We start from the raw sequence: 27995 nt of genomic DNA on the forward strand, positions 1-27995 counted from the left end.
GAATGTAAGTAAAGAGGGAAGAGAGACCAATGAGAATGGGAATAGGAACAGAAGTGTTGCAGAGACCCACTGATGAGAAATGTGGTTTGATGATAATCTTTCAAGAGAATTTTGTCTTACAAAAGGTCACTGACTGAAAAATATGTCAAGGTGTGCAGCAGAGACTGAGCGTAGGTTAGCTATCCAGAGCTCCACGGTGGTGATGATACAGGTTTGGCTTTGTTGAATATCTGTGCTCAATGATGTGTATGTACTCTAAACTCTGCCATCAACCGATATTGCAATGCATGCACACTCCTCAGAGATCGGAAACCCTAAGAGTTGGTAAGAGCTCAGTGACAAACCTGCCACCCAGTGTAGAAATTTCATCCCATAAGATTTCTGACAGAAAGGAATTATCGAATTTGTAGATCTTGAAAGAAGCTTAAACCCTAAAGTAGCTCCTAAGATTGTGGGCTTTAGGAAGTCAGAGGGTCTAGATTTGAATCTGTGTTGACCTATATCTTGGCTGTGTCCTTGAGAAGGTTAGTTCAACCCTCTAAGCCTAAATGAGCCTATAGCATATGGATGAGAATAGCATCTACCATTTTGGGATGTGATGAGGATTAAGTGAAATGGTATAAATTGCTTAACGTAATACTCCACACATGGCAAATGCTCAGTCAATGTTATGTATTATTAATTTATTATCATCATCTTTACTATGATTTTAGATTATCTACTATTGTTATCTTTTGTATTCTCTTCATTTTAGAAACAAGGATCACTCTGGAGAAAGTAGTCACCTCCAGTAGTGGATTGCAGCAAGAAGACCTTGAATCTAGAGAAGTCCAGTAAAAGCGTTTCATGCTGGTATTAAAACTTTGAAAGTTGGTTGGGTGTATTTCAGATACTATCTCCTTCTTCAGACCAAAAGGGCATCACATAGGATAAAAGAATAATATTTTGCTAAATATGGTACCCCAGGCTTTGAACTAAAAAAAAAAGGGGATGATTTACTTTTGGGAAGAGTGAGGCTAAATATTAAAGCAACTTTATTTATTGGAAAAATAATTGTAATTCCTAGAGTGCTGTAAAGTGGGTAAAAGGAGGAGAGATTCAATTGGCTTTATCTTTGAGAATCTGTGGCCTGGTGATGAGTTAGAAGAGAGAAAGTTCTGCTTCTCAGAGCCCTAGGTTTTTCATTAATCTACTAAAAAAGAGAAAACCATTCTTTAATGATTATGCCTTGTAAATAGGAGCAAGGCTCATTTTACATCCAGAGAGTTCCAGAGAAAAGACCTAACCTGTAAAATAATCAGAGAATATATGGAACTTTTTCCCCCACATCTTTAAAATAAAACTTTTTATTTTGAGATAATTGTATACTCACATGCAGTTATAAGAGATAATATAGAGAGATCTGAGTATCCTTTACATAGTTCCCCCCTATAGTAATACCTTGCAAACCGATTGTTTGATACCACAACCAGGGTGTTGATTTTGATGTAGTCAAGATACAGAATATTTTACAAGATACAGAATATTTATACGTCTTTGCAGAGCCCTATATCCTGAAGTTTTTCTCTTCTGTTTTTTTTCTAAAGAATTTATACTTTTACATTTCACTTTTAAGTCCATGATGCATTTTGAGATAATTTTTGTATAAAGAATGAGACAAGTTGAGGTTCAGTTTTTGCCTGAACATATGGATGTACAATTTTTCAGCACCATGTTTTGAAAAGTCTATTTTTCCTCCATTGAGTCGCTTTTGTACCTTTGTCAAAAATCAGTTGAGCATATTTGTGTAGGTCTATTTGTGCATTCTCTGTTCTGCTCCATTGGTCTGTAAGTCTGTCCCTCCACCAATACCATACAGTGTTGATTACTATACCTATGTAAGTTTTGAAACTGCACAGACTGATTCCTCCCACTTCATTCTTCTTTTTCAATATTCTTTTAGCTATTCTAGTTCCTTTTCTGTTCCATATAAATTTAAAATAATCTTGATTATATCTACAAAAAGAATCTCACTGGGATTTTGACAGAAGTCATGTTAAACCTGTATATCAACTTGGGAGAATTGAAATCTTTACTATGTTAGGTTTTCTAATACCTGAACATGGTATGTCTCTTATTATTTTTTTCATTAGCATTGTATAGTTTTCAGTGTACAAGTCCTGTTAGATTTATATCAAGTACTTAATTTTTTTGAGCAATTGTAAATGGTGTTATCTTTAAAATTTTCATGTCCATGTGTTCATTGTTAGTACATAGAAATACAATAGATTTTTTAAAGATCTTTTTGATGTGGACCATTTTTAAAGTCTTTATTGAATTTGTTACATATTGCTCCTGTTTTATGTTTTGGTTTTTTGGCTGTGAGGCAGGTGGGATCTTAGCTCCCTGATCAGGGGTCGAACCTGCACCCCCTTCATTGAAAGGCAAAGTCTTAACCACTGGACCCCCAGGGAAGTCCCATAATGGATTTTTGTATGTTTATCTTGTGTCCTGTGACCTTGCTGAACTCACATTTTAGTTCTAGGTGTGTGTGTGTGTGTGTGTGTGTGTGTGTGTGTGTGTGTATTCCTTGGGATTTTCTACATAGAAAATCATGTCATCTACAGATAGGGACAGTTTTATTTCTTCCTTCAATTCTGTATGCGTTCTTTTCTTGCTTTATTTCACTGGCAAGAATTTTCAACACCATGTTGAATAAGAATGATGACACATCCTTGCCTTGTTCCTGATCTTCAGGGGAAAGCATTCAGTCATCCACCGTTGTTTACTGTAGGCTTTTTATAGATGTTCTCTATCAAGATAAGGAAGTTCCCTTCTATTCAAATTTTTCTGAGAGTTTAAAAAAAATCATGAATGTTGTTAAATGTCTTCAAATGCTTTTTCTGCATCTGTTGATATGATAATGTGATTTTTCTTTGTGAGCCTGGGAACATGGTGGATTACACTGGTACATTTTTTGAATATTGAACCAACCTCATATCCTTGGAATAAACCCCAGTTGCTCATGGTTTAGAGTTCTATGTATGTATTGATAAATTCTATTTGCTAATATTTTGTTAAGGATTTTTGTGCCTATGTTCCTGAAGGGTATTGATCTGCAGTTTTCTTTTTTGTACTTTGTCTCATTTTGGTATCAGAGTAATGCCAGCTTCATAAAATGAATTGGAATGTTCCCTTCTCCTTTGTTTCAGGAAGGTGTTATAGAGAATTAGTGTTAATTATTTAAATTTTGGTAGGATTTTCTAGTGCAACCATCTGGGCCTAGAGATTTCATTTTGGGGAGTATTTTAATTATTGATTCAAGTTCATTGATAGTTCAGTGACTATTCAAATTATCTATTTCATACTGGATGATTTGTGGTAGCTAGTGTTTTTTGAGGAAATGGTCCATTTCATTTACATTGTCAACTTTATGTATGTAGAATTGTTTGTAGTATTCTTTTATTATTCTTTTGATGTCTGAAGGTTTACAGTGACATCTCATGTTTCATTTGTAATATTGAGAGTTTGTGTCTTCTCTCTTTTTTCTCTGTTAGCCTCGGCAAGAGGTTTTTCCAATTTTATTGATCTATTCAAGGAACCATCTCTGTTTCATTGGTTTCTACAGTGTTTTTTTGTTTTCATTTTTATTAGTTTTTACTCTTCTTTCTTCTCCTTGCTTTGGATTTATTTTGCTCTTTTTCTAGATTCTTGAGGTATGAGCTTAGATGATTGATCTGAGACTTTTCCTCTTTTCTATGTATGCAGTTAGTGCTATAAATTTCTTTCTCAGTACTGCTTTAAGTCTGTCCCACAAATTTTAATATGTTGTATTTTTATTTTCCTTCAGTTTAACATATTATTTGATTTTTCTCAGATTCCTTTTATTACTTATGTATTATTTAGAAGTGTCCTGTTTAGTTTATAACTGTTTGGAGAATTTCCTGTTACTTTTTTGTTAATTTTCTCTAGTTTGTTTCCATTTTGGTTGGCACATGCACTCTGTATGATTTCAAGTCTTTTAATTTTGTCAAGGTAAGTTTTATGGCCCAGGATGTGGGCTGTTTTGGATGTGGGCTTTCCATGGATACTTGAAAGTAATGTGTATTCTTCTTCTGTTGTGGGGACTGTTCTATAAATGTCAGTTAGATACTGTTGGTTGATGGTGTTGTTCAGTTCTTCTGTAATTTTCTACTTTACTTGTTCTATCAGTTGAAGAGAGAGGGGTATGTAGTTTTCAAATATAATTGGATTGGCCTACTTCTCCTTTCAGTTTTTACAATTTTTGCTTCACATATTTTGTAGCTCTGTTGTTTGGTACAGTCACACATAGGCTTATGTATTCTTGGTAAATTGATCCTTTTTTCATTATACGATAATCTTTTCTGTATATGGTAATTTTTGTCTTGAAGTCTAATTTATATGATATTAATAAAGCCACTCCTACTTTTTTATAAATTAATTTTTGCGTGATGTATGTTTTCCTTCATTTTATTTTCATCCTGTCTATGTCATTATACCGGAAATGAGTTTCTCTTAGGCAGCATTTAGTTGGGTCATGTTTTCAATCCATCCTGCCATTCTCTGTCTTTTAGTTCATATATTTAGGCCTTTTATATTTATTGTCATTATTCATATGTTAGGGCATAAGTTTACCATTTTTTTTTGTTTGTTCTCTCTGCTTCTTTATTCCTCTTTTCTTTTCTCTGCATTCCTGTTGGTTACTTGAGTTTTCTTTTTTAGATTTAGTGTTTTGATTTATCCTTAGTGCTTTGAGTGTATTTCTTTGTGTAGCTTTTTTTAGTGTTTGCTCTATATATTTCACACATACACACACATATACATATACAAAATCACAGTCTACTGGTATCATCATTTTAACGGTTTGTGTGAAATGTAGAAACCTCATATAAACCTCCCTTTGTGTCTTTTTTACCCATTTATAGTATAACATTAAATAATTTCTCTACTTGCATTTAGAACCACATCAGACAGTGTAGCAGTTTTTACTTCAATTGTCAGACATAATTTAGAAGAATCAAGGGGAGATGAAAAGTCTACTTTATTTACCCGTATTTCTGCCTATTGGGTTGTTCCTTCCTTCCTGATGTTTTAAGATTCTTTCTTTTGTCATTTCCTCCATTTAGAGAACTTCCATTAGCCGTTATTTTAAGGTAGAGGAGCTGGCAACAAATTCTTTCAATTTTCTTTCATTTGAAAATATCTTGATTTGCTCTAACTCCTGAAGGACATGTTTACTAGATGAAAATTCTAGGTAGACAGTTGTTTTCAGCATTTGAAAAATGTTGTGTCACTTCCTTCTGGCTTCTGTGGTTTCTGATGAGAAATCCACTGTCATTTAAATTACTTTTCCATTATTGGTGAGATGTCATATTTCTCTGGCTGTTTTCAAGATTTTTTTCTTTGTCTTTAATTTTCGAAGTTTGGCTGTGATGTGTTGTCTTAATCAGCTTGGACTGCCATGACAAAATACTACAGACTAGGTGGCTTAAACAACAAAAATGAATTTTCTCACATTTCTGGAGGCTGGAAGTCTGGGATTAGGGTACCTGTATAGTTGGGTTCTAGTGAGAGCTCTCTTCCTGACTTTCAGATGGCTGCTGCCTTCTTGCTGTGTCCTCACATGGCAGAGACAGAGAACTCTCTCTTTCTTCCTCTTCTTATAGGCCAGTAATCCTACTGGATTAGGACCACACCCATATGAACTCATTTAACCTTAATTACCTCCTATAAGTCCTATCTCCACATACAGTCACAATGGGGGTTAGAGCTTCAACATAGGAATTTGAGGGGCACAATTCAGTCTATTGTATATGTCATGGTGTGGATTTTTTTTTTTTTTTTTTTTTGGATTTAATCTGCTAGCAGTTCATTCATCTTCTTGAATCTGTAGGTTGATATCTTTTACCACGTTTGGGAAGTTTTAAGTCATTACTTCTTTGACTTTTTTTTCAGCCATGCATCCTTTCCCCTCTTCTTCTGGGACTTCAATAACATAATAAATGTTACATCTTTTGTTATAGTCCACAGGTCCCTGTGGCTCTGCTCATTATTTTTCTATCTCTTTTCTCTCTTTTGCTCAGATTAGGTAATTTCTATTGTTCTGTCTCCCACTTCACTGATTTTTTTTCCCTCTGTGTCCTGCATTCTACTGTTGTGCCATCCACTGAGCTTTTCATTTGGTTACTGTGTTTTTCAGTTCTAAAATGTCCATTTTGTTCTTATTTATACTGTCTTTTTTTGTTTGTTTGTTTTTTTGCAGTACTTGGGCCTCTGACTGTTGTGGCCTCTCCCGTTGCGGAGCACAGACTCTGGACGCACAGGCTCAGTGGCCATGGCTCACGGGCCTAGCCGCTCTGCGGCATGTGGGATCTTCCCAGATCGGGGCACGAACCCGTGTGCCCTGCATCGGCAGGTGGACTCTCAACCACTGTGCCACCAGGGAAGCCCTATACTGTCCTTTTATTTGCTGATACTTTAATTTCTTTTTTGAGACTTTATTTTTTCATTTGTTTTAAATGTGCTGATAATTGCTCATCGAAGCACTTTTATGATAGCCACTTAAAAATCTTTGTCAGAGAATTCTAACATCTCTGTCATCTCACTGTTGGCCTCTAATGATGTCTCCTTTCATTCAGTTTGAGATTGTCTTGGTTCTTGCTATTACTCCTAATCTTCAACTGAAATCTGAGCATTTTGTTAGTATGTTATGAGACTCTGTATCTTACTTAAACTTTCTGATTTACCTGGCTCTGTCTGACACTGTTCTGTTAGGGAACGGTGCGGGGAACCACCCCCTTACCACTCAGTCCAGGTGGAAGTGTAGGTTCTCTACTCACCGTTGGTACTTGAGGGGGCTTGTTACTCTTGAGAAGGATTTGGAGGCCCGACTCCCTGCTAGCCTCCACTGAGACCAAGATGATAGTGGAGGAGTTGCTTCCTTACAGCAAGATGGTGGTATAAGACCTCCTCTGACACAAGCCCGGAGGGCATGGAGAGTGGTTGCTTATTACTGTAAAAAAAATTCAGGCTCCACATGTGGTGCTCACTTGACACCGTGAAGGTGGGGGATTTTGTTATTGCATGGCAGAGATGAAAGTTCTGGCAACCACTTGGCCTTTTCTGACACCACACGGATGGGCAAGTTGGGATGCCTCATTATAGCCTGGCAAGGTTGGAGGTTTAGATTCCCCACCTGCTCTTTGCCGATCTGGGTAAGTGAAACCACTCTTTTTTCTTATGGTGTTTGGCTGGAGTGCAGCAATTACTTTGTCAAAGTTTTCTGCCTTCCTAGACCTTTCCTGGTTCTTTGGCTTCATGGGGCTCTTTTTTTCATTTGCACCCTATGGTATTTCTATGTCCAGTTTCACCAGTAGCTAAGTCTGAGATATATGAGACAGAAAGAAAACTCAAGGAACTCACTGATAGGTCATTCTTTAGGTCCCGAGGTCCCTACTCAGTCTCCCTTCTCTCTACCATTCAGAGTCTGTTTGTGCTTATTTTACATATCACGTCTAGGGTTTTTAGTTGTACTTAATAGAAGGAATAGGAACAGAGATGTCTACTCCATCTTCTCTGAAGTGGAGGTCTGGAAGTCTGTGCATTTGTTTTGAAAACACCAAAGCACTTGATAAATGTATGATAACTGAGGGACCATTTGATGGTCAGCTATAGGCTGACTCTTGAGGGACTCAGGGTAAGGCTCCCAGGGAGCTCTCTGAGGTACTGGACTCTCCTTAGTCTCTGGCCCAGTGGAGGAGAATTTTCCATCTCTCTGTTTTACTGCTTCTAATGGCCTTAAACCTTTCTTCTGTTTTCACTTATTTTGGTACCAACTTCTAACTACTGTGTCCTGCTCTATCACGTTCAACTTTTAACTGCTGCCTTGTGAACCCATGCTTAACTGGGCCTTAATAACTGGCTATATATTGCCTATTTTGGATAATAATTTGTATTTGCTATCACTGTAGCCATACCCTTGTTTTACTAGATCCTTGGAAAGTCACAGCACTGTCATGGTCTTTAATTGCTTTTGTCAGTTACCTCTAGCCATTGACTTGCCCGTTTGTGGAACAAGTCCTCTGGAAAAATGCAAAACAGAAGTGAAGCCCTTCCCTCAAGATGCTAATAGTTTCAGAGGGAAACTAGAATTAATTACAACTAGAGGAAATTTTCTGGTGCCTTTCATCTACACTACATTCATTGTTTTCTTTTACTTTTAAGGGATAAGGAACAGAAAATAAAATAAATAATTGGCTATACTGAGTTTTGTTCTCTTGCTTTTCCCTCAGTTTTGAGTATTTGCAGAGAAATAACTGCAAATCGTTTTACTTTATTCTACTAAGAATATTAAAAGGGAAATGATGTGGCCATGGTAGAAAAGATACTTTTCTTAAGAGAAAATTCTCTCAGAAATAGAAAAAATATAGCAGTCTCTTATTATGAGTTGACCTTGGAGCCAAGAAGTAGTAGGTTATTCCTTCCATCCATTCCATTCCTAATGCAATAGGTAAGAGACAGAAAGGTTACATCTGAAAATTTCCCTGACCTCTAAAGAAAGTTTTCGCTTCTTCCTATGTCTGATAGTAATTTTACTGGTTGTGTTTTTAGGACCTAACATCCTCCTCCACCAAAGAGGCAACAGTTTTCCCTTCTTGAACTTGGTGAGAATCTTTTACAGAAATTTTACCTAGCTGTCAGTCTATTAACCCTCAAGTGCTTAGTTTATTTCATGGGATTACTTTTAATGCCTTGGCCAGATCAAACTAGTGAGTTTGGGAGCCTGGGTTTGATCCCAGGTTAGCTGGATTCCAAAGCACACAACTTTAAAGCGTTATTGTGCTCTTTAAAATGGTGTTTCAGTCTCCCTGCACGTAGTGAGTGATGAATCTCTGAATGGCTGATGAACTGTTCTGAGCGCTGTGGTTTATTATACATTGTGTGTTGTGTGTCACTGACCTGGTAAGGGTCTATGCATGCTCCTCTGTATATTGAAAAGATGAGGAAAATGATACTTTCTATCTGCCCTGAGGATGTTATGAGTATTAAACATCTCTGAAGAAAAGTTCTACAAGCATACCTTTATCATTTGATAACAAGAAAAGTCTGAATTGGTGAGAAGTCAGAATAAGTGATTACTTAAAATTTTAAAAAATCACATTCAAGAACATTCAGTAAAGAGAACAATGATTTATTAAGTGGATCTATGTTTTTTTAAAAATTGAGTTTGTAATAATTCTTAGGAAATTTATATTTACATGAATTATAAGCAAGAAGGTGCTACCCAAGTGCATAAAAGCAGTTTGTTCTTTTAAGAAACTTGGTCATTCTCTCTGAGACCTCAAGCATGTGATGATATTCTGCTATGATGATATAGCAGAAGAGTAACCTGAAAGTGAGGTACACATAAATGGTCATAGATTTCAAATATGAAAGATATAAATGATGTAGGGTTTACTCTGAGTGCCTCCTCAACGTGGTAGAACAGAGCAGTATTCTGAAGTTAGATGGATCTGGTTTCTGATCTTGAAGCCACCTTTAATCACGTGACCATGAGCAGGTTACTAAGCATCTCCACCACCAGGTATTCTCATTTCTAAAATGGGGAGAATGCCAGGTACACAGATCTCATAAAATCGTTGGGATATTGAATGAGATAATGCATGAAAAGTGCTGTGAACAGTACTCGCAGCATAACAAAGGCCAGCTGCTTCTGTTATTAAAGTTGATGTTAACACTGTTAATAAGAAGTAATAATGATGCTCTTGCCCTCTGAGAGGTTTAGGTAACAATTGAGTCTATACTTGTTAGCAACACGAGATGACCAATCCACGTGTAGCATCCTACCCCCTCGTTTCTGCTTCTTGTCTAAAGTAGGAGCAAAGAAACGACAGATTCAATCTAAAATATTCTTGGGTGGCTCAGCTAACCCTGGGATTAGGACTGCTGCGTCACAGGTCTGAAACAAGAGGATTTCAAGACCCTTGCATTTATTCCGGAGTATTCCAGATGTTTGTAGCTACCTGGAAACTCTGAACCAGCCAGTAGGAAGAAGGGGCCCCGGGGAACTGTTTGCTGTAGGAAGAAAGCTGGCTTCTGCGCTGACTTCTTTTCGGCTCACGGCAATAGCAACTCCACTTCATAATATCCTCTCTAGTCATGCATTCTGATCAAAGTAGTTATTTAAAGGTTGTTGCTAATAAGAGAGTAGATACCCCCGGTATTTCCCAGAACAGAGCTCGCATTCTGGGAATCTTGGGTCCACGTGACTTCCTAAGTAGGTGATTCACACTGAGCAAGGAGATAGGTTCGGCATGACACAATCTGCAGATGCAAAGAAATCCCCGGACAGAGGATGAGGCTGCTGAGTGTCCCCTTTGCTGGCTGAAGCTCCCAGTGTATGCACAAAACACGCCCTCCCAGGCCCCAGATGTGTGCAGGTCTCTAATTGCCAGCGCTTTACTAAGATTTGAAGGGTGAGAGAGTTGCAGAATCACGAACACCGAGGGCGGCGTTAGGAAGGCAGCTTCCTGCACACTGTTGTAGGTGTTCGTGAGATTATCAATTGCTCCGGGAGAGACACAGGACTGGAGGGCTTAGGGAATGTGGTGTCCCCCTCTTCGTGGTTTCTGCTCCCTGAGCTGGTGCTTTCCTAGAGAAATGTACCCTGTACTTCCATTTCTGCAGTGAAATTAACTCGAGCTTGGCAGGTAAGTCTTTCAGGTCACCTTTAAAAAAAGAAAAGCTATGAGAGCTGTGGTGGGGTGTGCCGTACCCCGTTCGCTTACAGCAGGCACATTTTATTGGTGCAGAAGTGGTATTTGGAAGCTTAAATGTGGAGCAGAGGTTTGCATCAGCCAGATGAACTACGTGGCCCTGGGGGAAGAGGTAGGGGCACGAACAAAAGGAAGGGAAGGGGACTCGGGCATTTTCTTCCGTTTTGCTTGGAAATTTTATCTCCAGGCTGGTGCCTGGCTCCAGGACAGGATCTTTGGCATGAGATATAGCTGTGATGTTCCCTATTTCTCTCTCTCTCTCTCTTTTTTTTCTTTTGTGTTTTTTTCCTGCTTGTTTAGTTACCACTGCATGGGAGCAGGCAGACAGAAGCAGGGTTGCATGCTGTCAGTACAGGCTGAAGAAGTCAGTAAGCAGCCAGACAGGGAGTGAAATGGGAGGGGGCAGCTCTAGATTTCTTAGGTTATTTCTTGTGAGTTTTTCAGAACTTGTGTGATTCAGGCTTGTCAGATGCTATTTTGAGCTGGGCTGAGGCAAACACGTTCCCTTGGTGCACCAGATGTTGCCTGCAGCCTCCCAGTTTCCAGAGGCACCTGGGTTGACTTTCCTGGGGGCAAGGGAATGTCCAGGCAAGGGATATGAATGAGGGACTGGGAAATTACAATGGGGAAGGGAAATGTTCTATTGCTCTGGAGTTTAGTAGAAATCGTAATACGACTCTGGAGATAATTATTAGGATGGCAATGATTGGCTTGAGGGAATGAGGAACTGTGCCTCATTCAGTTCACTGTGTGGATCAGAGTGAATGCTTAGTAAATGCATGTTGATTGAATATTAGTACCAAAATGTGTACTTTTTCGGTGAGCTCAGGTTCATATGCTGGGTTATCCTTGAATGTCAAGGTGGAGTAATAAGAAAAACTAATCCTAACTGGAGGGTAAATTATGAAGGAGAGATGAGTTCTCCTGAATAGTAGAGTAATATCCTCAAGTGGAAGCATTGGACAGGGAGACACAAATCCTATCTATCTGTCTGTCTGTCTGTCTATTTTTCTATCTATCTATCTATCCATTCATTTCTGTCTCTCATTTATTAACCACCTGGTTCCAGGAGAATTTCAAGTAGGTTATAAGACAGACTTAATGCAGATTAGCGTCATTAGAGATAAAAATGACAAAAGATAAGCCTTCATCCAGAGGTCGATCTTCTGTGGTTCTGCAGTGACATGGCCTACAGATGACGGAAATGTAATTCTTGATTTAAGGATTTATTTCAACTTCATCTTCCACCAACCTCATTCCAGATACTGCAGACACGGAGGAAAGTAGACAGACGCTTGGCCCTCCTCTCAGCAGAAGGCAGGTCACAGTGGCACGGGTGACTGAGTCGTACGTGGAGGGCTGGTTGCACACATGCCCTCGGCAGGTGCTAAAGCAGATAGTTGGGTGGTGCTTCTCCACTCTTTATCCCGGGCTGCTCTTTTCTAGCCACATGGTGCTCTGCTTACTTTTTCTCCCCATATTTGAAACTGAAACGGGAGAAGTATGGTCTGCGTTCCCATGGTCTCCCTGCTTAATATAATATTCTGTTATTTTCTCAGCTACTAAAATATTCTGTTATCACTGACCACTTCCTCCTCTGCTCAGTGTCTTTGTCACCGGCTGCAGTTTACATAAAACGACACAGGCTTGTCGGCTTGATTTGCATTGAGTGTGAGTGCTGTGGATGGGGAGGGGATTCCGGGTGCGCTGATGAATTCCTGCAGCTGCCAGGGCTGGGAGCCTGCCTGGGAGCCAAGTGGATTGTGGACAGATGCTTTACATGCTGGGTCGACTTGGCTCAGCTCATATTCCCAGGTTCTGACCTGGAGCTGGGGGAGGCACACATTCATTCACTCGGCCCGCACAGAAATATTGACTTAGCATCTGCTATGTGTAGGGCATAGAGTCCTTGTGCACTTGAGAGTCAACTGCAGGGGTCCCTTACCCCACGAGGTCTACTCTGTTGCCTACGTAGGAGATGCTGTTCCATTGTCTCATTTATTTATCTTGGGAGGGAAAAGAGTTTTTTCCACTTCATGAATGAGGGAACTGAGACATGTTTTAAGCACCTTGCCTAAGATCGCACAGCTAGTGAATAGATGAATCATAATTGAAACTGTTTACTTTGAAGTATGGGTTTGTTTCAACAACACCACACATTGTAAGGAAAGACACCTTCAGAAAAGACTCTTTTATAAGACACGTTAAGGGTTGAAAAGTTTGCTTAGGGAGGGCCCATAGAGGAGTAGAAATTAAGGTGGGCCTTGAGCAGATGCCAAAGAAGCTCAGTCCAAACTGACTTAAACAAAAAGGAGGGTTTATTGGCTCATGTACCTGAGGAGACGTCACCAAGGTCTGGATTTCCTCCAGTGTGTTCTCGTCTCCTTCTGTGTTGGCTTTATCCTCAGGATCTGCCCACTGACTTCTAGACTCTCCCACCCAGTAGCAGTAGCCCCCTTCCCTCCTGGCAGTGGGATGATTGCAGGAGTTGAAGGCCCCCAGACAGTTCCTGAGCTCACTTTCTCTCATTGGACCAACTGTGGCCTGGGGGAGACAAATAAATGAAATGGGCCATTCAGCACTTTCCCCCAGAGCGCATAAGTGAAACTAGCATAGAGGCAAGTTCCCCAGAGGAAAATGAGGGTGGGAGCAGGGGAGATGGATGCTTGGTGGCCTACCAGCATCCCCTAGCAGAGGACTTAGAGAGGCAAGGGGAGCAGAAATACTCACAGCAGGAGCAGTGGTGGCACCTAGGGGTGCGTGGGTCTGGGTCAGGAGTCAGGATACCAGTTCTGCAACTCTGCCTTTGCCAGCTATGACTTCTTACCAGTGCCATCTGACCCTTGAACCGCCGTGTTGCACTTGATAACTCCCTCTTGAACTCTAGTGGGCGGGGGATGGGGGGATGGGTCTTAGAATAATGAGGCATAAATTAGTATATCCAGTAGGATGGGTCATATCAGTGTAAATGGGTGGTGGTCCTTCCCCTGGTTGCTCCTAAGATTCTCTATCTCTGCTCTGGGGCTGCACAAGCCCTGTACCATAAGGGTCCATTGATGTTGGTTCCTGGCCACGCCCTCCAGTATAAGTTGGGTCTTATAGGTCACCATCTGCTCAGGGCTAAAGCAGCCTGTAAGGAGACAGAGAGCGGGTCTCAGGGATTGGAAGCCTGTTGAATGGTCCTAGGATGATGCAACACTTGTTGTTTCACCAACCCTCTATTAACCAATGCCTAGGTTTGTTCAAGGGGCTTATGCATCTGGGGGTTTATGCTGAAGTCTTGAGGAGGAAGCTCAGTGTTTGGTCCATCAAACCATAGAGCTTGTGTATTTTTTTCTTTCTCAGAGAAGTTTCATGGGTAATGGGAAAGAATGCTGTCCTAGGAGGAATCAGGAGACATAAGCTTGGTCTGTTTCTACTGTTCCTCATTTGACAATTTTTTTTTTTTTTTACAAATTACTTTAATTTCTGAGCCTTATCTTTAAAGTGGGGGTGAGAGTTCCTTCCAGGTTTGTGAGGATCAAACAAGAAAGTAGGCAACAGCATGCCTGACTGCTAGTAAGCCCCCAACAGAGTATTTCTTCTCTTCCTTCCTCAGATAGAATTATTTTACATTCAGGCTTTGTTATCCTAGTAGAGAAACCCAGGTTATGCTTTGGAAGGCCATTCCTGCCTGTGTTTGAGTCAAACTAGATTTAGCAGGTGCAAAGGGCTGCAGAAGTGACTTGACGGTTGATGGAATGACAGCCAGGGTTCTGACGGGCATCAGGAGTCCTGAGTGTTGACTCTTTGAGTGCCACACTGCAGTCATCCTCTGAGCTTCCTCCACCCGTGCTTTGTTCCTTTGTAAATGATGCCACCCCACACCCAGTTACACTTGGGAATCATCCCTAGCTTCCATGTCTTTGCCTCTCTTTTCTGCTGCTTAGCCTCTCCGTTCTGCCTTTACACATCCCATCAGTCAACGAAGTCCTATTGATTTTATAACCAAATCCCGCTTAAACCCACACCATCCTGTTCATCCCTAGTGTTCCAATGCTGCCTCATTCCTCACTGAACTCTTATAATTGCTGCCTCGCCGTACGTGGCATAAAGAGGACTCAACAAATGGTTTTTGAATGAATGAGGAATGAGATAATGAGATAGGTAAAATTTAGTGAAACATTTAGGCCCTGAGTTCCTAAACTTCTCCTGTTTGTAAGATAGGCATTAGTCTGTATTTCTAGGAATATTCATGGGAAAGAACTAGGTCCTTCTGCCTCTAACCTACCATGTGTCTGAAGTCACGATTTCCCCCCATTTTATAGAGATGTTTAACAAGTACACATCAGCCGAGGTGCTTGTTTCCGCAGGGAAGACCATCCCCAAGTCTTCCCATGTCTTGAGGGAGATATCCTCCCCTACCCCTCTGAGCTCTCATTTCACCATCCGCATTCAGCTGGGCTCTGGGAAACTTAATCTAAGGCTGTGCAATGCTAGAAGTGCCCGCTTAACAGCTTGTCAGCGGGGAGAGGCAATTTACTTACCCAACTGAATTACCTGTCTATACTTCTGCTCTCCCAAGCATACATCAGAACAAGAAGACAATAGAAGAAATTGTTAACACTGTACGGGACTTGTGGTCCACACCAAGAGAAATTTAGCCCATGAAAATGCTTTCTTTCTTTGGTGGGGAATCTCTTTCTCCGTCAGAACCGCCTTCCTCCCCTTGCAACAGATTTTCTTTTACAGTAACTCTGCTCAAGGTTCTTTTCCTCTGAAAACAGAAACACAGCTGACTGCTCACAACTCTTTACTGATTTGATGGCAGCCTAGGGACTGAAGAACAAGCCTGTTTTGTAGGTGCCTCCGAGGAGCTGACTTTAGGATGCTGCAAAAAAGACAAGTATCAGAAAATTCTCATGAGTGTGACAGTCCTCAAGGCAGGAAGAGTTCCTGGCGGGCCTCCCCTCTGCGTGCTGGAGGAATGAAGAAACGCGTTACACCATCGTCATAAGTCAGGTTGAGCATGGACATTTCTGGTGGAGCGGGACGGGGATTCCATCTCAGCCTGAGAGCTGTTCCTGAATGGCTGTCCCAACCAACTTCTCTGTTTCTCAGCTATTAATAGAAACTGTCATTTGGACTAGCATTCAAACATTTGGCACCTGGGGTGGGAGAGGGCAGAGCCTAAGGGGGCAGAGGGCATTTGGGAATATTTGGGCTTGCTTCTTTATTTTCCCGAAGCCGGTTCTGGTCGTGAGGCTGAAGGGCAATGGGCAATAAAGTGGCACGCGGATGGAGGGAGACTGTTGGGCAGGTGGACCTCAGTCTCAACTATTCTGACTAGACATTGTGACTGAGCGACCTTTTTTTTTTTTTTTGACTTATGGTACTCTATCAGGACTGTTTTGATTGTAAGTGACTGGGCCTACCCAAACTGCTTTAAGCCAAAAGGGGATTTTAGTGGAGTCCATAAGGAGAAAGTCTAGGAGTTGTTCTGGATTGAGGTACAGCTTGACGCAGAGTCTCATGTGACGGTGCCAGGTTTCATGTTCTCATCTTTCAGCTTCGTTCTGTTCTCCTCTTGCCTTACGATCACCGGATTAATGTAGCAGCTCCAGATCTCACTCCGCTTAGCTTCTGTCTGGGGGTGGGGGTGGGGTAACATAAGAGCTCCTTTTCTGAATAATCGGGAAAAGAATCCTGGGCTTTTCTTTTATTGACCCTACTAAGTTGCCTGCTTCTTCCTGGAGCAGTCACTGTGCCCAGAAAAAGAAGTTATACTGATTATCTTAGGCCAGTTGGTATAAGGGTGGAATGAGAGAGGGTAACCAGTGAATCCTCAAGAAAATTCAGTTCACCCTGGACAAAGGTGATGACTTCTTCACTGGAAACTTCTCAAGTGATGACTTATATCTTAGGTCCTTCAGACAGTATTTTCTCTCCAGGGCTGGCAGCATCCAGGACACCCACACCCTCTTATCCTCCTTCTTACCAATCAACATATGAAGCCTCAGCAGTTCCCCAGCGTGGCTCAGGGACATGGAGAATAAGAAGGAATGGCTCAAGAGACCGTAATGCATAGATTGGCTGTTTCAGTGGCCCTGTAGTTCTTTCACTCCTGAGTCAGGGTTCTTATCTAGAGCAGAGGGACCCAGAACATCTTTGCTCCTACAGATGGTGTTGGGTGGGTAACAGCATATGAGGAGATATGTGGGTGGGGGTGGCTGATGTCAGGAGGGCTGAGTTGGAACATTGGATTCAAGTCAAGAGAAAAGCCCTGAGGTTTCAGTTGCTGAAGAGAAACCTCCTTAATGGAAAGATGTGACTTTCTGGCAGCCTCTCTGTAAGGATGAAGAAAAAGAAACCAAACTCTGGAATGACTAAAACTCCACTGGGGACTTCCCTGGTGGTGAGGTGGTTGAGAGTCCGCCTGCCGATGCAGGGGACACGGGTTCGTGCCCCGGTCCGGGGCACGATCCCACATGCCGCGGAGCAGCTGGGCCCGTGAGCCATGACCGCTCAGCCTGCGAGTCCAGAGCCTGTGCTCCGCAACAGGAGAGGCCACAACAGTGAGAGGCCCGCGTACCGCAAAAAAAAAAAAAAAAAAAAAAAATCCACTGGACACAGACTTGAGGCATATCCTATAGGGGCTACTAGGTGGGGAGGCAGGGCCTCGTGCACTGAGTAGTACTGCTCAGTGATGTTCTTCCCTTGACCCTGGCAAAGGCAACTTGGTAGAGAACACTGACACTACTTACCTACGTGACTTTGGATAATTCACTTACTCTCATCAAGTCTAGCTTTCCTAATCTGTAAATGGGGATAATAGAAATAGCTACTTCATCAAGAAATCGTAAAAACTGAATGAAATAATGTTATGTAAAGCCTGGCACAAGCTCAGCCCGTGGTAGAAAACGTAATATCAGCTTCAGCTTTTTCCTCCCTGTCTGTAAAAACTCTAATTTAGATACTCAACAACTTGGAAGTTTTCCCCTCAACTCAATACATGACTTCATGACACTAAGCATGTCGATAATAAGTGACCAAAATTAACTTGTAGTTAATGTTTCTTTCTTTCTTTTTGGATTTAATATTTTTTGAGCAGTTGCACCAGACCACAGAAAAATGGAGGCTCAATGGGCCCCGCCCTTCCTGCAACACAGTCATTGGATCAGAGCCACTTGTGTTGAGCAGTCCCTGCTCTGCCCCTGCCTAGCTATGTCATCTTTGGAAGTAAACTGAATCTCTCACCTCAGAATTTTGCTCAGTAAAATCAGGGTAATGACACTTGCCGGCAAAGTTACTGTGAGGATATGAGACAATTCATGTTAAAGCCTGGCCTTGTTACAATTCTTTACATCATTAGTGGGATTTTACGATTCAAAATGTTGCTGCGTGGCAGTTCGTGGAAGGATATAGCCCAAGAGCACCCCATCTGGTATTGGGGGAGCCCCCTAAAATGGCCATACATAGACATTTCTGTAAAATCCAAGTCCACCAGAGCAGTTGTTCCTAACGTTCCCCTGTCCAAGCATGGGGCCAGGTTGGCTGCCAGGTTGTTTTTTTTTTCCAAGGGATGACCCTACTTTCATGCTTCTGTGATTTACTTATAGAACAGATTACCACGTTGGGTGAGAGGTTGGATTTCATGGACCTCAGATGTCCTTTTCCAACTCCGAGATTCTGTGTGCCTATGATTTCACTTCCCTTTGGGAAATAACCCTTACAATTGCCAGTGGCGTGGCCTTAAGCAAGTTCCTTAACCCCTCTATGCCTCAATTTCTTAATTTTAGAATGGGGCTAATTCTAATCCCCACATCCTAGGCCGGTTGTGAGATTTAAACAGAAAGTGTATGTAATTGCCGAGCACAGAGGGCAGGACTTCAGTACTGCTCACAGATGGCCAGTTCTCTCCTCATGTGGGTTGTAGTAGGGTGACACTTCCTGGACCCCTTGTTGTAGGAAGGGGCCATGTGACTAAGTCCGGCCAATGAGTAGTGGGTCAGAATGAGGTCTGTAACTTCTGGATCAGAGCGTTTTATTGCCAGTATGTGACTTTTGGCTCAGTCGCCTTAACATTTGGGATGGTGGCTATTTAGCGTGCCTGACCTCCTACCCTTGGCCAATGCAGTACGAGGGAGAATAACTTTTGGTGTATCGAGGGACTAAGATTTTGGAGGTGTTTTTCCTGCTGCATAACCTGGCCTCTAGGGCCCAAGCTCATCGCTAGCATCACGGGCACTTGCTATGCGCCAGACACACGTTACTCCACACGCTATAATGATACCCTAGAAAGATGTATCATTATCATCCTCATATTCGTATGGGGAAACTAATGTCAGAAAATGTGAAGTAGCTTGCCCAAGGTTAACCACTACCCTGCTAGTAAGCGGTAGGGTGAGGATTTCCACCCACATGGTCTAACTTTAGAGCTCGTGCTCTCAGTCACTATTCTGCAGACTCCATAGACCAAGCCTGTGGTTTCCTGGTACGATCAGCCAGTATTAATTCTGCCCTCCCTTTCTCTTGAACTGCATCCCCTGTAGTTCCATTTGGAAATGATTTCCTCTGTTGGCGTTTACTCTTCAGAGTGGTGGTGAGGCTGAGAAGTCAGCAGGGTGGCCTGCTGTGGTTATCTAACTCTCACGTTGTCACAGGAAGTCTCTCATTTTCTTTGCTTGACCACTTTTTGGTTTTTAACCTGTTATTTAAACCAAAATCTTTGGTATGGAGACAAGAAACTTCTTAAGAATATGGAAGGCATTTTTCCCTATCTTTGCTTGAAGGCATTGAAGTGGTAATCTTGAGTCTTAGAAACAGAGACTGAGATGGGGGTTCTTGTGTACGTGATGTGTTATTAATGAAGTGCTTTTGGGAGAAACCTGTAAAGAAATGAGGGAGGCGGGATAGGGCAGGGAAAGAAGCTAAACAAAGATGTAGTATAGGTGAAGTCTAGCTTCAGCCTGACTCCATGAGGGAGCTATAGTGTATGATTTGTACTATAAAGAGCTTGTTCTGCATTGAGGCAAGGGGACTGAGCCTTCATTCCCCTGAGTAGTTTGGTCATTGGCCTTGGTTGTAACCTTCCAGGTATCTCCAGGTGAGGTGGTTCCCATTGGCTAAAGGCAATCCTCCAAGAAGGATGCAGGTGTGAGCTAGTTACAGCCAACACCTGCAGCATTTGGGAAATGGGTGCACCTGCCAGGTAAAGGGATCTGGAAGATGTACCAAGAGCATCTGCTACAGTTTGAGGTCAGTGACTCATCCTTTCCAGATTTGTGCTTTTTCAGAGAGTGATAGGGTCAGGCTAAGGGGAGGCAGCAAAACGTGTAACACAGCAGTGGAACATGATCCCAGTGGGGCCTTATTACATGCTTTTTGTTGACATCCAAGAGTTGTGTCTGTGACTGTGAGGGCAAGATGGTCAAAGACCTCTGTCCTGACCTTTGGACCTGGAACTGATACATGTCGCCTGTTACCTGAGAAAGTTTTCTCTTTACTTTCTACCTTTTTAAATGGGCAAGGTGGCTGTGAAAAATGTTTTGGCAACTCTTGGGATGTTTTCCTTCCGAGTGAAATAGGCAGCTTCAATCTGATAGGTCCAGAATCAGCAACTCAGACTAACAATATGAACACTAACACCAACACCGACACGATTTATTAAATGCCTGCTGTGTGCCCGGGGCTTTAGTTGTATAACTGTTTTCTCTAATTCTCCCTATGACCCTCCAAGATAAGGAATAATAGGATCCTTTTTCTGGTCCAGACAATAAATATCAGGGAAGGTCAGCAATTTTTCCAAGGACACACTGTTAAAACAGTCTGCATGTAAGTAGTAAAGAAAATAAGTCACAGCATCAAAGAATGGAAGATTAAGGAGAAAATGATGAAAAACCACGTACTCACCAAAGAGCAGAAAACATCGGACTGTACAATAGGGAAGTCTCACTGTTTTGATTAATATAAAAATCTTGCCATGCTGAGTGTGGGGGAAGAGAGCAAGGCAAGGCTGATGTGCTGTAGATGGGATCCGGTTCCAGTGCGTCTGACTCTAAAGCTGAAACATCTTACCTTGCTATACTGTTTTAATAAACACGTGATTTTAAGATGTCTACCCACTTAGCTCTGAACCATGAATTCTAGTACACTCAGACCTTGGAGGGAGACAGACTTGAGTACTGGCTCTGTGACTTGGGGAAGGTTACTTAACCTCTCTAAGCCTCAGTTTCCCACGTGTCCAATGGGGATAAGAATACTTAGCTTGTATAACTCATGTGGATTAAATGACATCATGTATGTAAATGCCTATCATATAAAAAATACCTATTCTCTACCAGTTATTATAATGTATCCATGAGGAGCTTTCCATCTAGTTGGGGAGGAAAAAACAGTTTCAGTCTCTATTGTTTAATAATAAACAACTACAGAAATTGGTGGCTTGAAACAACAATGATTTATTACTTAGCATGGTTTTATGGGTTGACTGGGTGAACCACCCAGTCATGTTGCACATCATGTCAGCCTGGTCTCTCATGTGGTTGCATTTAGCTGGGAGCTTAGCTGAGCTCCAAGAAGGGATGTTCAAGAAGGCCTCTGGTCCTCACTCACATGCTTCTTATCATCAGTAGTCTAGCTCAAGCTTCTTATATGGCAGCTGGACTCCAAGAGCCCCCAAACTGAAGCACCCTGCCTTTTTAAACGTTAGGCCCAGAGTTAGCAGACTGTCACTTCTATAGATAAAGCAAATACATGGCCACTCCAGATTCAAGGGGGAGGGGAATCAGACTCCGAGACTTATTGGGCAGAGAGGCATGTGTGTGTTGGAAGAGGAGGAATTATTGGCAGCTGTATTAGTCAGGGTTCTCCAGAGAAATAGAACCAATAAGAATATATATATATATATTATATATATATATATATTCTTATATATATATATATTATATATATATATATATGGAGATTTCTTTGCTCTTGTGGTTATACAAGCTGAGAAGTCCCACAATCTGCCGTCTACAAGCTGGAGAACCAGGAAAGCTGGTGGTGTAATTCAGTCTGAGCCTGAAGCCCTGAGAATTGGGGATGAGGTGGGGTAGGGCTTATGGTGTAAGTCCTGATCTGAGCCTGAAAGCCCTAGACGAAGGGCCGGAGACGATGGAGGCCTCAGCTCAAGCAGAGAGAGCGTGTTTGCCCTTTTTGTTGTGTCCGGGCCCTCAGTGGATTGGATGAGGCCCACCCACAGTGGGTTTTCTTAACTCAGTCTACTGAGTCAAATGTTAATCTCTTCTGGAAACACCACCATAGACACACCCAGAAATGATGTTTCACCAGCTATCGGGGCATCCCTTAGCCCAGTTGACACATAAAATTAACCATCACAGCAGCCATATTTGAAGACTATCTCTTGTGGAAACATTCATTTTAGACCTTACTGTCTGACAGAGTGCTGCCTCTGAGCTACAGATATTTACCATGAAGGCTGATACCCTGTGGAGTGTGTTAGATTTTTTAGAGATGACTTAACAGAGCTTCAGTTGGACCCTGCATGAAGGATGGGAAATTGCTATGGAAGGAAAAAGGAGAGGGTCTATCTGCTGTTCTGATTTTTCACCCATGTGAACCAGGACAAACTCTGTAAGTTGGGGAGGGAAGATGGGGACCCTGATTTTAACTGTCAAATTGATCTAGAATTGTCAGATGGGATAATTTAACCCTCAAATGAAGGTGATTTATCCCGTGTATTGTAATCAGATAGTCATCTAAGTTGTTCCCTATGAGCTCTGGTAAATCACTTTTAGTACATATTGAAAGTGACAATATTGTATTTTATCACTGAATTGCCATCTTACAGTAATAACTAACGCACGTCATTGGCTTTGGCTCCAGCACTGAATTACACTCACTTGGGGGCACATAGATCCAGACGGGAGCTGTCACTTCTGTCTGCTCGTCCATGGCTGGGACCAAGAGGCTGGTAGGGAAACTGTACTGTTGCAACCTTTGTAGATGAGCTGGTTCAGAGATACCTGTGGTCTCGTGAAGCATGGAACTTCTCTTCAGTGCAGTTTGGGTTGATATGATCTAGGGTGGACCTAGTAATTCTATTAAATGAGTGATGAGTGCTTTGATGACTAAAGGTAAGGATCTTATTTAAACAGAGAAATAAGGACTGGTCAGGAATCAGGCTCAAATGATCTCTGCCTGGTCTGGCTCCTGCCCACGTGTCCAGCCTCAGCTTGCTCTGATCCCCACCTTGAACTTTCTGCTCTACCTGTACACACCGTACTCTGCTTCTCTGTACCATTGTTCATTTCCTTTTCTTTGCCTGGAATGTGCTCTCCCAGTTACCCCACCAGTTCCTCTGGTCAGGGAAGATGCACTGCAAACACCCCCTCCTGGGTGCCTCACTCCTCTCATTGTTTCATTCGTCACACTGCATTATCATTACTTATTTATGCCTCTAGCTCTGCCACTAGACAGACTGTGAGCTCCTTGAAGCCAGGAACTCATTTTAATAATGTTGGTATCCCAACCAACCAGCACAGGACTGATTGGCCCAGATGCTGAATATGTTTCCCTTTAGCTAGGGGGTTTCCCGTTTTGACGTTACATATCTGGATGGGAATCAGTATGAGTGTTTACTGCAAAGGTGAAATTTATATGGCTCTGGAACAAAAGCCTGGGCAAGGGCCCAGAGATAGATTAGTCTGGAAGGGCTTGGAGGTATTTGTACATTTAGCATTAAGTGAGAAATTAAGCACGTCTTCATGCTGATGAATTTGAATCCAGCTTTATTTCTGGAGGCCTTCCTGTGTTAGAAATAAGATTGAATGATCATTTCATTCATGCTGGTGGATTGGGGTGTCAGATCTCACAGAGCTTCCCAAACCATTTGCCTGCAGTTCCCTGTTCCTCACCCTGCCCTTAGAAATGAGGGATCTGAGAGTAAGTTTCAGGGGTGGTAGGAGAAGGGAGAATGCATTCCCACATTCCTAGCCCAAGTGCACACACTCCTTCCTTTGAGAGAAGTGAAAGAAAGGTCTCTGAGCCTAGGAACTGGATCTCCCCTTTCGAACTGTAATCTGTAGGCAGATGGGGCAAGAAACCCCGTGCAGGTTCAGAGACAGATGTCAGTGTGTGCCTTACAAGGAAACAAGGCAAGTGCCTGAAGAAAGGTGGCAGGGGTCTTCAAAACGAAGCCGCCTTCTACATCTTTTATTCTAGGTGCATGCCTCATGAAAGTTATTCTGGTAGTGATGATAATAGTACTACTATTACTACTAATAATAATGATTTATATATATTGAAAGTTTTCTACATGCTAGGCACCATGCCAAACTTTTTACTTGGCCTCCTTGATTTCAACTCGCAACTTCATGAGAAAGATTAATCTGATTTTCATGTTATGGATGAGGCACAGAGAGACAAATATAACTTGCCCAAGGTTGCAAAGCTAATTAATGGAGGAGCTGGGATTTGCACCCAGGCAGTCTAACGGAGGACTATAGTCCTAACCTTGGCGCTATATTATTTTCCAAGTAATAATAACAAGGATAACAACAATAGTAAAAAGTGCAGCTAATGTTTATTGGGTGCTAGCTCTGTGCTGGACCCTTGCCAGGCTCTTTACATGGAAAGCCTCATTTCCTCTCACCACAGCCTTTGGAGCGGGTTATTATTATTGTCTTCATTTCAGAGGTGGAGTGACTGAGACTTAGAGACTCAGCACCATGTCTGAGGTCACACAGCTAGTTCACAGTGGATCTGGATTCATTCTCAGGCTCTGCATCTCCTGAGACCCCAGCCCCATTGTTTTTATCTTGGTTCAGGAGAAGTTTTCTTTCCATCAATCCAGATCTCCTTCTCGGCAGCCAGTTCTCATCTCCTTCCTGAAGATGAGACCCAAAGAGAATTAACCATCTTCTTCGAAGGCAAAGACCATATGTCAGTGAAGAGTGTGGTGGATTCTGTTGGGGAGCGTGGGCTCCAAAAACATTAGCGCTAAAGAACAACTAAGCACGTATCAGAGGGAACAGTTCTAGAGACTGGGTGAATGGGAACCTGTTTCATCCCACTGTATTTGAAGCCAGAACACCATGTCATGACACTGACCTGCACTAGGGGCTATACTGGTGACCAAGGAAAATTGACCCTCTGTAGGCTTTTAGTACCATTGGTAGTGAGGACTTTATATGTGTGTATGTTTATGTATTTGTATACACATGTATGTATATATGTATACACACACACACACACACACACACACACACACACACACACACACACGAAGTCCTCACTACCAATGGTACCAATACACAGCTTTGGGGGGTAGGAGGAGTACCTGTTATGTGCAGAGCACTCAACTTAGGCTTTTGGGCAGAGGCGATTTACACAAAAAGAGGGAGTGGTACCATTTGCCCTAAGCTGCCCTGGAAGTCTAAGCAGAGAAGTGAGGCAGATATGTATGTGGACAGTGTTTTCATAGATTAGCTTGATTAGCAGATTGGCAAACTTTTTGAAATCATAAAGCCTACAAATATATTTTTAATCCCCAAACCTTTATGAAACAGTAAAGTTCTCATAATCTTTATACAGGAAAGGTAATAGACAAAGTTTGTATCTGTTTGCAGCTAGTGATTCATGGCTCTACCTGTGAGTGTTGGACTTCTGAAATATCGTTACTAATAAAGTTCAGAGGATGTTATGAGAGGGATGCAGTGGAAGTTGTGTGTCCTCTCTCATGTCTTTAGCTGGGTCACACGAAACGAATGTGATCGTTTTCCACCTCCAGGTGAAGCACTTACTCTGCTCGCCTGTTGCTCGCTGTCTTCTGCTGCACTTGGGAACAAATGTGCAGCTTCAGGGTGTCGCTGGCAAAGGAACTGCTAGGAACTAGGTTAAGAATGGATATTCCTCCTTAAAAACTATGAATTTTGAGATCACACACAATGAGGTCCACCTCAATTTAAGGAACGTGCCGTGGATCTGAAAATTGGTCATTGTAACATCCTGGCCTGGCTGGAAGAGTCTCAATGGCTTAAGTGCTGAGGGGCCCCAGGCCAAGGTTTCAGCTTTCATGTGATTTGGTGACCCTGACTTTGGTCCATTGCTGTAGGCAGAACCTCTGGGTCTTGACTCAGGACCTTCCAAATGGATTCTTGAAAGTGGACCCTGGTGATGGAGAGTGGAGGCTCCAATAGAGAGCATCCTTTACCCCCAGGGCGCAAAGACTCACTGTGTATGGCTGATGATAAAAAGTGGGAAGGGGCTTCCCTGGTGGCGCAGTGGTTGAGAGTCCGCCTGCCGATGCAGGGGACGCGGGTTCGTGCCCCGGTCTGGGAAGATCCCACATTCCGCGGAGCGGCTGGGCCCGTGAGCCATGGCCGCTGAGCCTGCGCGTCCCGAGCCTGTGCTCCACAGCGGGAGAGGCCACAACAGTGAGAGGCCCGTGTACCGCAAAAAAAAAAAAAAAAAGTGGAAAGGAGAGCACAGCATGGGGACCCAGCACTCCCACCTTCAGATGTTTTCCTTAAGAAATGTGATCACCTTTTAGATGCTGGAGAATTATTACTGCATCATTCAGGATAATGACCAGTTAAAAATATCCTAATGGCCCATCAAGAAGGACATACAGGGCTTCCCTGGTGGCGCAGTGGTTGAGAGTCCGCCTGCCGATGCAGGGGACACGGGTTCGTGCCCCGGTCTGGGAGGATCCCACATGCCGCGGAGCGGCTGGGCCCGTGAGCCATGGCCGCTGAGCCTGCGCGTCCGGAGCCTGTCCTCCGCAACGGGAGAGGCCACAACAGTGAGAGGCCCGCGTAACGCATTAAAAAAAAAAAAAAAAAAAAAAAAAAAAGAAGGACATACATAGTTAAATTATGATATCTAATATTTGGAATATTAGGAATATTTTTCAGCCATTAAAAACCATGTTCTTGAAGAGTATTTGATAGCATGGATGTAGTTACATGGATAAATATAGATACACATATATTTGGGTAAAAAATGCAGAAGATTTCTTTCTATAAAGTACGATCTTGGTTTTTTAAAGTGTCTATATCCATCCCTAGAAAAAATTCTCTAAAGAAACATACAAACATTTTTCAGTGATTGTCTCTGTGTACCAGATGATTTTAATTTTCTTCTTTGAAACTATCTGGCCAAGTTATTTTCTACAATCACATATTACCTTTCCAACCATAAAACAGCAACAAATACCAGGTGTTTCTACTGTGGCATGTTCATCCCGTGCAGAATTGCAGTGGGAGCTAGACACAGGGGCTTGGTGCTGAATGCTGCATTTATTAGTTGGCTCATGGAGGGCAAGCCTTCGCTTCCAATTCCAGGATAAGCAAGAGACCCGGCTTTCCTCATGGGTCTTTGAAAGCTGGGAGGAGTGACTCCGTGCTGTCTGAAAGTGAAGGTCTGTAGCCAGGGTGGTCACTCTGCCCCCACTCCTCCCTTTTCCCCGGCGTTACCTCTTTTCATACTTCAGGGCTTGGCTCAGTTGGTGCTTTCCCAGGTAATCTTCCCTGGAATAGGGGTCCAGGTTCCCCTTTTGAATGTCCTTGTAGCACTTTAGAACTATCATCGTTGCAATTTTATATCCATTATTGAGGTTATTAGAGGAATGTGAGGTCCCTCCTCTGAATTATGTGTTTTGTCTTTTTTTTTTTTTTTTTTTGCGGTACGCGGGCCTCTCACCATTGTGGCCTCTCCCGTTGCGGAGCACAGGCTCCGGATGCCCAGGCTCAGTGACCATGGCTGATGGGCCCAGCCACTACACGGCACGTGGGATCTTCCCGGACCGGGGCACGAACCCGTGTACCCTGCATCGGCAGGCAGACTCTCAACCACTGCGCCACCAGGGAAGCCCATGTTTTGTCATTTTTGACTGTCCCTCATTACTGGCATATAAGAGTCTCCCACGAATGTTTGTTAAATGAATAAATACACTCTTCCATGCAAAGGTTTGAATCAACTGGTGGGAAGACAGATCTGATACTTTGAGGTGGACTGGAGGGATGATAGTGTTAATTGAGAGAAAGCTTCCTAGCAGAGTCACTACGCCATTTCTTTTTTTTCTGGGCAAGAGTATGATTCAACGCACCAGAGAGCTAAGGTTTTCCATTCTAATGTGGGTCAATCAATCGAGAAATCAATCAACATCTGTTCACCCAGTGCAGACCACGTGCCCAGCACAGTGGTAGAGGCACTAAGGCCTTTGGGAAGCAGCTT

The 27995-nt window shown here is 42.6% G+C and overlaps 1 protein-coding gene across 11 annotated transcripts in view; it reads left to right on the top strand.

Annotated features, from left to right (window-relative positions):
• The window catches only part of NRXN3 (neurexin 3), a 1706389-nt gene that overhangs the window by 229560 nt on the left and 1448834 nt on the right, over nucleotides 1-27995 (top strand). Inside the window, exon 1 of one of the 11 annotated variants that reach the window (XM_032624308.1) lies at nucleotides 10552-10709. The exons of the other annotated variants lie outside the window; for them this stretch is intronic. The gene's annotated coding sequence lies outside the window, so the exon portion shown is untranslated. Of the gene's footprint in view, nucleotides 1-10551; nucleotides 10710-27995 lie in introns of those variants that run through there. 11 annotated transcript variants of the gene reach the window in all.

The sequence above is a fragment of the Phocoena sinus genome, chromosome 2, assembly GCF_008692025.1.
Source record: "Phocoena sinus isolate mPhoSin1 chromosome 2, mPhoSin1.pri, whole genome shotgun sequence".
NCBI classification, from domain to species: domain Eukaryota; kingdom Metazoa; phylum Chordata; class Mammalia; order Artiodactyla; family Phocoenidae; genus Phocoena; species Phocoena sinus.